The sequence below is a fragment of the Bombina bombina genome, chromosome 1 (genome assembly GCF_027579735.1).
Source record: "Bombina bombina isolate aBomBom1 chromosome 1, aBomBom1.pri, whole genome shotgun sequence".
Classification (NCBI taxonomy): domain Eukaryota; kingdom Metazoa; phylum Chordata; class Amphibia; order Anura; family Bombinatoridae; genus Bombina; species Bombina bombina.
Genome location: NC_069499.1, coordinates 1,258,471,356 through 1,258,484,411, shown reverse-complemented (window position 1 = coordinate 1,258,484,411; position 13,056 = coordinate 1,258,471,356).

Below are 13,056 nucleotides of genomic sequence, written 5' to 3'. Positions count from 1 at the left end.
CCTTTTTTTCCTTTTTTTAGTTTGTGCAATATAGGGCACTTTAATATAAGTTTAGTTTTCCAGCCTTCTGCTCTTTTTTTTCATATATAGTGGCTGGAAGTCTTTCCATCAGTTTTGAGCAGGTGTAAATGAAAATATTTGACAGATCAGGTATAATATGAAACTAATATAACTAAAAAGCTACTGTGATTGTTTTGTATTTATCATAAATATTTACAACTAGGTATGTGCATTTGTGCCTTTTGCAGAAGATAACAGCCGCTGCCGCAAGCCACATTCAGTATTTTTTGAGCCAGTTTAATTCTTGTGAGAGTGCATCACGCTAAGATCTGGATTTCATGAGTCTGAACAGTACCTCTTAGTTTGTCTTTCAATATTAATTTGTATCTTTGCATTGTAGGTTACTGATTTAAGCAATTTTGAGAGAGTGTTCAGTATCTGTATCTTACCCTTGTCTGCTACTTTGCTACTGTGTGTTTAAATTTAAAGTATTTTAGTAAGAGTATATGGTAAGAAGGGCCTCCCAGCCATTGATTCCAGCTTCTTGACATATGTGAAATGACAGCATCTCCACCTGATGCTGGTGAATGTGCATGACACTACTTATACATTCAATGGTTCCTAATGTCCTCTCCCCAGAGATCACCATAAATATGCTTTCCATCAGTCCCCTTTAAAAAAAATAAAAAATCTTTCCTAGCAATAAAAATCTCCTCTATCAAAAAGCTGCCAGGCATCCCAAATTTACACAAAGCCATGAGGCCAATGCATTGTCTTTCTCCATACCTCTGTTGTACATATGTTTATGGAGAATTTAGACTGTTTAGTATATCTTATAAAGTTCAAAATGTTAGTTGTAGGGAGCCTAGTTTACTGTATAACAAATAGCATTAAGTAATGTTTCATCAAAAAAATTAATTTGTCTCTACTTCATCTCCAATTTTCTCTTTTCCTCCCTACCTTAATTTTCTTTTTAACTGTCTATCTTTTAGCTTTTTCGGTCAACGGTATCTTCAACTTTTGTCCCTCCCCTTGATTTCTATCTTCCATTTTCTTCTACTTTTTATTCCCCTTTTTATCCCCCTCTCTCCTAATCCAAGCATGCTGGTTTCTCTACTACATTTGTTCCTCTTCTTAGTCTAATATTCACTTTGTCTGCACCAATTTTTATCCTTTCCGTTCCTCAATCAATGTAGCTGCAATAGTCATGGTTTTTGCCTCTGTGTGCTTTTTTGTACCAGCTGTAGTGGTAGCTGTGAATCTTCTGATTTATTGAGCTTGGAATTGCTAGTGAACTGAGCTGGGAATTGCTAGTGAACTGAGCTGGGAATTGCTAGTGAGCTTGTGAAAAATCCTGGAAGGTCATGTGTACTTCTTGGCTTTACTCAGACCCATTAATGCCCAATATGAATGGGAAACAAACACATGGGAGCTGTATCCTTATGTAAAGGACACTTGCTGCAGACACTATCTTTCTACTTGACGTAGGCCACCAGCTCTCCATGTTAGTTAACTAACTTTTACTCTGGGGAAATTGTATCTGTTGCTAGAGAAAGATAGGCTTCACAATAGGGCTGTACATGTGGCCCTATATGCAGACATTGTGGAGCTGTCTCTCATTGTGTGGCAGAATGTCCAGTTGAATTACAGTATGATTTACTCAAGGCCACTAATCATATGATGCTGGATTGCTCATTGATAAAAACTTCCATTAGTCCAGAAGAGCTAAAGAGGACATATACAGCTGTCGCCAATGGACTGCCCCTGCTGTGCTGCAAACTGTATCTGATGAGGATCCTGGGGCTGTCCTTGTGGAGAGATGTGCTTCTGTTCAGCAGGCTACAAAAGCCTCTCAGTTATTTGTGTCTCAATAGAATCCTATTCCTGGGATCATTTTAGAATAGATGGTGAGGAGTGCAGATTAGGGATGGCTATTGGCGCTCATATTTCAAGTGGTGACTTAAGTGTTGTAATCAAGCACAATACAAACTACATCTCTAAAAGTGTTTATGGAGACCTGAAGTAATCCATAATTGTTTGAAAGTTTGCATAACAAAACACATGAAATTTATTTGGAAAAAAATAATTTGTTATGAGTAAACTTAATGCATGTAAAACAAAGGTTTAATAATGAAAAAAGGTATTAAAATTAAATTAAAGGTGTTGGTGCAGGACTGGGTATGAGTCTGAGTCACAGCTGTGTGTATATACTGTATAATATATATATATATATATATATATATATATATATATATATATATGTGTGTGTGTGTGTGTGTATGTATGACATGTTTCATACTTTAATTCATACTTTAATTCAAATTGTATAGTCTATAACTAAGTAAAGAACTCCACGATTGAGTGGAGGTTTTGCTCTCAAGCAACATCCAACAATAATTTTTTCTGCACACCCTAATAGAAAACTATAATTTTAGGGATTCAGCAACACTGCACTATCTGATATCCAGATGCTAGTGTGCCCTAGACTATCACTCATGCATTAAACTTTAAATTTTGATTCCAAATATAAGATCTATTGATTGCACCCGAGCAATGTTAATGCACAATAGTTCTAATATGTTTGTGCTCCACTTGCAATACGTCTGTTATCAGGAAAGTAGCCGTTCATAGTCCTTTAGAGAAGCTGACACTATGGGGCCAATTTACCAAGCAGTCAATCGGCCCCAATGCATCTGTTTCCGCTTGAGCCTTAAGGCTCGCCAGAGACAGGAGTTAAGATGCAGCGGTCTTAAGACTGCTGCTCCTTAACTTGTCCGCTGCCTTTGAGGCTGCGGGCATCAATCTGCCCGATCTCATTCGATTGGGTTGATTGACACCCGCTGCTAGTGGCCAATTGGCCGCGAATCTGCAGGGGGTTGAATTGCATAAGCAGTTCACCAGAACTGCTTGTGCAATGATAAATGCTGACAGTGTATGCTGTCGGCATTTATTGATGTCTGGCAGACAAGATTCGCTACAGTGGATCATGTCCGCCAGACACTTGATAAATCGGCCCCTATATCACTATAACGGTCAGGATGAGAGTGTTTGTTACATTTTGGTTTTGGTAAGAGGTAGACATGTGCAATTTGTTTCGGATCGATTCGGAAATTCGGCAAATTCGGAGATTCGGATCGAACCGAATTTCCGAATTTAAATACAGCCGAATTTACCAAATAAATCCGAATTAGTCCGGATTTATTCAGTAAATTCGGATGGCCATGGATTACACTAGTATTGTACTGTATATTAGGTTATATCACTCTGCTATGGGTTACACCTAATATACAGTACATAATACTAGTCTAATACACAGCACACATACCGAAATTCCGAATTTCCGAACCGAATCGAACCGAATCCAGACGAATTTTTATGAATCCGAATGAATCCGAAACAAATCCAAAACGAATTCATTCAAAGTTTTACGAATTTGAATCGATCCGAAACGAAATTCGAAAAACTCAGAATCGATCCGACCCGAACCGAAATGAATTTTTCGATAATGCACATATCTAGTAAGAGGGTCTTATATTAATGCTTTTGCTTCTCCTAATAGAGGGGAGAGGGTGGGTATGTTTAATCAACTTAAGATGTTTTTTCCAAGGAGGGAATGTACTGTGTTTGGTATTGAGGATGGGACAAGTACAGTGAAGGGTTGGATGTAAGTAGTAAAAAAAAGTTTTGAAATATTTTCTTTATAGGATGCCTTTAAAATTTCTATGTATATATTTTGGGACAGATTACAAGTTAGTTGCTTATTTTTATTTATTTTTTTGCTAGAGCCCTAACAGCGCTCAAGTTAAAAAATAGTGCAGCCGGATTAGCGTGCATATAAAACGTTGAAAGTAAAAAGCGAACAAAAGATTCTCCTTCAGGACTTCGGATATTGCGACTGCGTTAACTCCTTTCTCCCTTATAGACTTTTATGAAGCACGCTGTATTTATATGTATATATATATATATATATATATATATATATATACATTTTTTTTTTATTAAAAAGGGTATATTTTAGTGTAATACTTTATTTTAATATGTTTTTGATGTGTATTATGAATCTTTTTTTAACCTTTACACTTCAGGTCTGAAGTTGCACTAAATATTCTTGTGCACTTTCAACTTGTAATATGAACGTTTTTTAGCATGGTCGCGATATCCATATATTGTATATAGGTTGTGCTAGAGCAATGTTTGCAACGCAAACCCTTCTCTAATAAATGGGATTTACTGTTACCACGGACTTGTAATATCAAGTTGTGCGCTAATGTTTGTGCGGTCCAGGAATATCACTCCACTTGTATTCTGGCCCACTGATTTTTATTTTTCTTGTGACTACAAAAAAAGTCTAGTGAGTAACCTTGATGTTAGTATGGACTTTGGTAAAGGTGAGTGAGAATGGAAAGGAGATTATTAAAGGATGAGGGAGTTAGAAAGAAGCCTTACATTTAAGGAATAGACTGTGTCAGTTTGAGAATGTTTTGTTAAAAAAACAAACAGTTCTACAGAGAAATGCAATGCATAGTTTCTCATATCCAATGCTAGAGATTACACTGTAATTAGCATGAGTTGTTTTTAACTATGGTTTTTAAACTCTTTTAAATAAATCCATTTGCTATGTTTTAAAAACTCTCAGTGCTTAGTGTCTATCTCCTAGCCTATGCTACCAAGAGGGTTGTTAGCCCTCCTTTACCACTCCGTTAAAGTTCCAGTGTTCCTGTGATTCTGGTTCCAGATACGCCGGAGTGCAGCTATCTGGACTGCTGTACAAAATCCAGCCTGCTCCTATTGGCATGATTGAGTGCCTCTGTTACATGTGAGTACCCTGTGTCTCCTCACTGTGCATGATACATTTGGTGCTATTGATTCGCACATGTGGCGCCTCTTTATGTTCTATTCTTTTGCTGAGAATGTTTTGTTATGGGAATGGATGAAAGGAGAGATTAAAAGTTTTTATTTAGTTTAGGATATAAGGTTCAGAAGATGAGACTAGGATAGGCAGATGTATAGCTTAGTGTGCCTGTTGAATATTAGTGTTAGGTAAGCTTTGAGGGGCAATGTTTGAAGGAAAGAGAGAGAGAAAGCTTTTTTATTTTCAGGGTTGTGCTCATCAACTGATTATCTGCTATGGTGGAAGGATTGTGTGCAGGGATGGATGTTTGAGTGTGCTGCACACACAGTGACCTACAGTACAAAACACTGCTGTGTGTGAAGGGATAGATGAGTGGGTGTGCTGTACTGTGATCTATTGTACTGTAAATCCAGATGTAGTTATTGTTTTGCAGTGCACTTTCCTGCTTGCTTTTCTGTTGGTTTTGCAGGTTGTTGTTGCCTGTCACTGTGGCTTGGGTAACTGGTGTGTAGATTGTTAGCTGCTAGAAAGAACAGAGATCTGCTGTAAGGACGGCTGCCACTAGGGATGGCTTAATAAAGAAGGATGATGTGGATTCATACTCTAGAGACTATTTAACAGACTTTTTATATACAGTACTAATGTACCCTTGGTTCACAGTACGAATGACATTCATCTTTGAGAAGCAAGGGTTGATTTTTTTTTCCCCCTAAACTTTACCCAGATTGAGTTTGGCGCTGACTTTGGGAGGTCACTTGATGTTTGCATCCCTTGATGAATCAAAGTGACTCGAAGTAATAAATAGCAAAGGGAACTGGGTGTAACAACATTGAATAATGAGCCTGGGGAAGTCTCCCTAAGGATGATAGGGAAAGCCAGACATGGACTCACTGCAAAATGTGCTTAGAGGGATATGGCTGCACCTCAATGAAAAGGCCCACAGAAATACGAATCGATTGTCTGGTGTTGCATGTTCCTTCTTCTGAAGAGGATTGCTCTGTATTTTGGGCTGTACTGACGTTGTTAGGCTGGATCAGACTTATATACTTCAGGAAAACTTCTGGGAAAAGCCCAAATGAGCTAAAAGAAGCTGCTCCTTGGTGGTAAATTACCAAAGAACAAGCGACTGAGCTGTTGTTCGTTCCTGGTAGAGCGCTTCTTATTCTGTATGTAATTAAATAATGACTCTGGGGAAGTTTCCCTAAGGGTGATGGGGAAACCAGATTATATACATAAATATTTATCTGTTAATATGTGTATATACTCATATAAACAAATAAATATATATGTATCTATTCATATAAATATATATTTAACCTTTGCTGCCCATCTCTGCGTGACTTACCCCCTTCGCTGCACTAGGTTCTGATGCCGTATCTCACATCTAATTTTCTTTGTTTTCTTGTTATCCATAGTTGAAAAGCAAGAAGATAAGTTCAGGAGTGTGAACATATCTGCAGCACTATATGGCAGCAGTTATGCAACAATGTAATACATTAGTAAAAGCACTAGATGCCACCTATTTCCTAGTACAAAAACAGAACGGAGAACAGCACCAAATGACCTTGGAGAGGGCACGGAGTTCAGGGCCAGTCACACCCTTGCACCATACATGTAAAAAGAAAATTGCTCCAGCCCAGTTGTAATCTTTAAAAAGGGACCTTTATTGGTTCATATGATCCAAAGTACAAAAAACTGAACAACGTTTCGGACCTACATTAGATCCTTAGTCATGTCTGTATGTGTGCATCCAAAGCTGTCTTTTATACTGACACATATGTGTAGATGACACCCATATCCTGTTATACAACTATGCCCTCTAGTGGACATGATACATAAAATTTGTATGTTCTCAATAATCTTACATTCATCAATGATGCCACCTAGAGGATGTCATATATATTGGTTAAAAATAAAATCAAGATGCAGACTAAATATGCATAAATTAAAAACAACAATTTAAAAAAAAATATTGTTGTGGTACACGACTATATCCATCAAATTAATACAGGTATGATGTTTATCACTGGTGAAGAGAAAAAGAGAGCGCCTCATAGTGCAGATATCTCTAGACAGGTGGGAAAATTTAGTATGAACCAAAAAGACAGGTACTCACAAGTGGAGTGGCACTTTTCGTTAAAAAAGTGCATACAAGCAGGCTGACGTTCTCAGCAGTCAGCACGCTGACCAAAACGATAAGGTGCTGGTCTCTCGGTGTCTTACGATCCCAGGACAAAATTCCCAAACTCTCCTTTGTTGGATGCCGTACTTGGTGAGGTGTTTGTTTGTTTATTCCAGTTGGAATCGGAACCTCTTAAGCAGTAAACAGTATGAACTGTTATAGGTACATGCGAAAAGAAGAGAGAGAGAGCGCACAAAAGATTCAAGTGTAGATTTTTATTAACAACATTAGCACACATAAATTGATGCACTTACTAGAAGTAAGATTAAAAAGGCAATCAGAGTTCAACTCTCTTTCCTCCACTTGTATAGCCGCTCCACACTGCTGCCCAGGAAAGTCAGTGTCCCCGGATGTTGATGCAGGATACCGGCTTCTGTAGCAGTGCTTTCCGGATGCCTCTGCTAACTGCCTGTCTGCCAATGGGAGGGAGCGGATCAAAAATTGGAGTCTGAGCGTCGGACCTGTTTGCCGGTTCCTAACGCGTTTCCCCCAGTCAGCGGCTGGGCTTTTTCAAAGGATAAAATCAGATGTATTGTTTCTCTTGCCGCCCTTAACTTTTAAAGGGCAAGCGTCCAATTAGATTCGTGGGTGTGTTTGTCCGGCCAATTGTAACGTCCCAATAGTCCTCTGTGATATTGCACACCAAAAAGATAGAGGGAGTGTTTTTAGAACCAATGCCATACTCCCTACCTGTTTGTTTTTTAACCACATGAAAAAAGCTACAATTTCTCTGTAGTATATGCCACAAGAAAACACCAAAAATACATCTTATTTAAGGACAATATGTAACTAACATGTAACGCTAAACTATAACAAATTATAAACATTTTTCATCAGAGGTACCACCTATTAGCAATCTAATATGTTGTTACTGAGTTGATTAAATAATGATTCTGAGTTATATTTCTCGTTGACAATCAGAACATAAATTCTATAATTAAAGAATACATCCTATATTTTCCATAGTTGCTTTATAAGTATATATACATATCTATCTCACAATGAATTGCATACATATATTTATATCTAATTTAATATTAATTTAAAAAGATTTTTATTTAGAGAATTTTAATCCAATTTTTCACGATAAAAACATATTATTAAAATATAATTAAAAAACTGGAAAATTGATGAAAAATTGATTTTCTATAAGTTCAATAATATTAATAATGTAAAAATCTTTGCTATAGATTTTATACAAACGCTGCTACATCTATGTCTATATTAAGACCATAAGGTTGTAATGTATTCAATTTATATATCCACTTGGTCTCCAACTTTCTCAGTTCTAAAAGACGATTGGGTTTAGTTCTAGGGACTTTATCTATAACTTGAACTTTGAGAGAACTAGGGTTATGTCTATGGCATTCCAAAAAATGTTTAGGGACACTGTGATTTGTCATCTTTTTTTCTATATTATATATGTGTTCATTAACTCGCCGTCTTATTTGACGTTTCGTACGGCCCACATAAAGTAGGCCACACCCACATTGTAATAAGTATACAACATATATAGATTCACAGTTGCTTCTAAATGAAATGTTAAAAGTTTCAGTTAGTGAACTATTAGAATATGTAGGGGCTCTATTGACATGTTTACACATATTGCAACGGGATTTTCCACATCTCATAGTTCCCTTCCATTCGCTCAACCAGGTAGTACCAATTCTTTCGTTCCCTGTTTCACTAGCCTTATTCTTAATGATAGGCTTTATTTTGCTTGGAGCTAGAATATTCTTAAGGCTTTTTCCTTTCCTATAGTTAATAGTTGGTTTGTCCCCCAATGCTGGCCCTAAAACAGGATCTAATTGAAGCAGTGGCCAGTGTTTTTTAATTATTTTTTCTAGACTTTTTGAACCTTCATTGTAGGTTGTTATAAATCTCGGTGGATCTAATATAACTGGTTCTATTATTTTGTTGTGTATATGAGACCCTATTGCATTTGGTTTATCTAATTTAATATTTATATTTCTCTCTTTTGCAATAGCCCTATTTTTTGCTGCTTGTATTAGTTTTGGTTCATAGCCCTTTTCTAAAAATTTATCTTCTAATATTTTCGCTTCTGTTTCAAAATCATTTTCATGTGTACAATTTCTTTTTATTCTTAAAAATTGACTATATGGAACATTGTCCAACCATGATTTTTTATGTGCGCTTTTTGCTTGTATATAACTATTTCGATCTGTGCTTTTTCTATAATTTTTCACTGCTATTTTTCCTGTGTTATCTGTAAACAATACTAGATCTAAAAATTCTATTTTATCTTTTGAACATGAATTTGTAAAAGTTAGATTAAAATCATTACTATTAATATGTTTCATAAAATTATCTATTTCTGTCACATCCCCTTTCCACAGGATAATGACATCATCTATGTATCTGCCATACGATACTATATTGCTTGAAAATGGATTATTATGCCAAATGTATTTATTCTCAAACGCATTTACATAGAGATTAGCATAGGATGGGGCAAATGTTGTCCCCATCGCTGTGCCTTGGGTCTGTAGATAATATTTATCTTCAAACATAAAATAGTTGTGATGTAGAATAAAATTGATGCTATCGATTAAAAAAGATATATGTTTCATTGGGATTGACCATTTTAAAAGTTCTTTTTTTATCTCGTTTGTGCCATTGATATGAGGTATACATGTATAAAGGGAAGCAACGTCGCACGTTAGCCAGTACATATCCTCTTCCCATTGTTTACCCTCAAACCTTCTGATTACCTCCGTTGTGTCTTTGATATATCCTTCCATATTTTTTACTATTGGTTGAAGGTAAAAATCAACATATTTGGATAGATTATCACTAATTGATCCTATCCCGGACACAATTGGCCTACCTGGTGGATTTTTACTGTCCTTATGTATTTTGGGAAGGTGGTATATAATTGCTATATTAGGCTGAGTATTGAATATAAATTTAAACTCATTTTCATTGATATTACCCTCTATTTTTGCTTTATTTAAAATTTTATAAAGCTCTTTATTATATATTTCAGTGGGATCTTTATCTAAGGTTTGGTAGGTATCCTTGTCCCTTAGTAATTTAAACGCTTCTTGCATATATTGTTCCCTTTTTTGAATTACAATACCCCCGCCCTTATCGGCGGGGCGTATTATTATCTCGTTGTTAGACATAAGTTTTTTAAGAGATTTCCTTTCCATGATGGTCAAATTATCATTGTGTTTGTTTAAAAATTGATTAGCATTTTCATTTTTTAATAACTCTTCTATTTCATTTAAAACTAATTTAGAGAAGGATTTCAAATGATCTCCCTGTACACCTACTGGATTAAAAGTTGATTTACCTTTAAAGTGCGAGTGCTGAATTTCTGGTTCTGTTTCATGTAGGGATATATCTAATGTGTCAATGAGATCATTAATATGATTTTCTGTATATTCAACTGTTAGATCTTTTGAATTATGTGCTCCCGACGGTTCGCTAGGTTTTACATTTTCAATTTCCAGATCTTTCAATATATTTAAGATGCCTAAATCTGTAGCTTCCATATATGTATTATTAACAGCATTTTTGTTGATGGGATTCTTAAGATAATACCTCTTCAGGGTTAACTTTCTCACATATTTGTGGATATCTACATATATTTCAAACTTATTTGGCCCTGCTTTAGGGGCAAACTTTAAACCTTTTTGTAGAAGACTGATGTCATTAGAATCTAGATTGACCTCAGCCAGATTGAAAATATCACTTTTGGTTTTATTTATTCTAGTCTTGAGCGTCCTGTTAGCCTGTATCTTTTTTCCTCCTCTATTTCCTCTTCTTCTCTTTCTAATGATCTTTTTCTTTGTCTTATTCGTTCTATTGGTCTTTCTTGAGGTACATGGTTGTGTCCTTGGCCTAAAAAATTTCGATTATCACTTACTTCTTTGGGTCTTGCTCCTTTGCCTTCCCAAATCGGTTCATCCTGTCTTTGAGAATGATTAATTAAAGGTTCATACCTATTATTTGTGTCTATTTGTGTACGTGGACTTGCGTAATTGTTTGTTGTATAACTTGGTCTACGTCTCCATTGTGGGTAGTTATCCGAGTAATTTGATTTGTTCTGTTGGCGTGAAGCGCCATTGTATGCGTGATATGTATTCGATCTATTTTGATTGTTATTATTTGTATGTTTATTGTATTGTCCTGAATATGTATCTCTATTACTGTATTGAGCATTATAGTGTCTTTCTGAATATATCCTAGTTTGTTGAATATGTGTTTTCCTAGGTTCTTCATAGGACCTTATTGGAATGTTATTTGTATTATGATTTGGGTTAGTATTGATTGTACTCTCAGGATTTTTCATATTTAAATCTTGTTTTTTATCCATTTTTTTATTGTATGTATATACTTTATTTTCTTTAAAATCCAGAATATCCCTCTTTAATTTTTTCTGTTTACTATATTGTAGATCCCTATCCAATTGACTCACCCTGAACTGAATACTTTTATTTCTATTAATCCACTTCTCAACATTTCTATATGGTTGAATTTTTGTGATCACCTCTTCCAATTCTAGCTTTACCTTATTGAGTCTAAATTCTCTATATTTTATTAATGTTTTAATAAATTTATTGGAACATTCTTGTGCTGCTGTTTCCCACTCTGTAACAAATTCAACCTCATCTAGCTCAAAAGCTGGTTGCTTTAATATGCGTAAACCTCTTGGTATAACCTTATGCGTTAAATAATTCTCTAAAAGAATGAGATCTTGCCAATCCCTGGCGTCCTGAAATAAAAGTTTTTCTAGATCTTTAAATAATTCTTCTGGGTCTGTTTCTACTGTATTGGGTTCTTCTATATAATGGTCCAGCAGATTTGTGTTTCTTGTACGGCTATCTCTATGCGGATTATGCCCAAATTCTTTCAAAACTACATTTGCCATGACCTCTGACATAGGTTCAGACATTGGTTCAAATACTGGTTCAGACATAAGAGCAGCAATTACAGGATAAATGGATGATAGAAAATGCAACAGGGAAAGAAGTAAATTGCGCTATATGAACTGACTCAGTAGCCTCAGAGACAATAAATATATATATAAAATTCACAGTAGCACCCTCGATATAAATATAAATATATGTGGCAGGAGATATATAAAAATTATAAATATAAAACAATACCTTGATTTAACAACTTAAAATATATGAATTGCTTGTCCTTGTACTGCAAGACATATATATAGGTATTGTTTTATATTTATAATTTTTATATATCTCCTGCCACATATATTTATATTTATATCGAGGGTGCTACTGTGAATTTTATATTTTATATTTTATATTTCATATTTTATATTCGACCAATTTTTATGTACATTTTCCTTTAGGTGATTTTAGAAATTTTAACATTTATATTTTTAATATTTATATCTATATATTTTTTTGAGTCGATTATAGATTATCTATTTATTGACAAGCGAGAGATAAATATATTTATATATATATATTTATTGTCTCTGAGGCTACTGAGTCAGTTCATATAGCGCAATTTACTTCTTTCCCTGTTGCATGAACTGTTATAGGGCTGAAATATGCGTCTCTTTGCACAAGAAAGTAAAATAAAACTCAATCCAGGCTGAGTAACTGGAAAAAAGGGGTTTTATTTTTGGAGCTGATAACGCGTTTCTCGGCCGTTAGCTCCTGGCCGTTTCATCAGATCAATTACATACATTGTTAACAGGTACATTTAAAAAGGTGTACATATCACCTGATTGGATGGAGCAGAACCAATAAGCATATTGGTAACATTGTTGCAAAGAGACGATTTTGTTAGACATTCTTCTAAGTGGCTGAATGGAATAATTTCTAAAAAATGTAACAACAATAACTAACTGATTAGATAAAAACATATGTCTATATAAAATATCAAATAGGAAATATTGTTAAAAACATATTAAAATTGTTTAGATAAGTTTATGTCCAAAAATATATATGTATTTTCTCGTAATATAAAAACAGGTTACTCGATTTTTGAGTGGGTTTTTTTCTTTCTGTCTTAATCGAAAGCG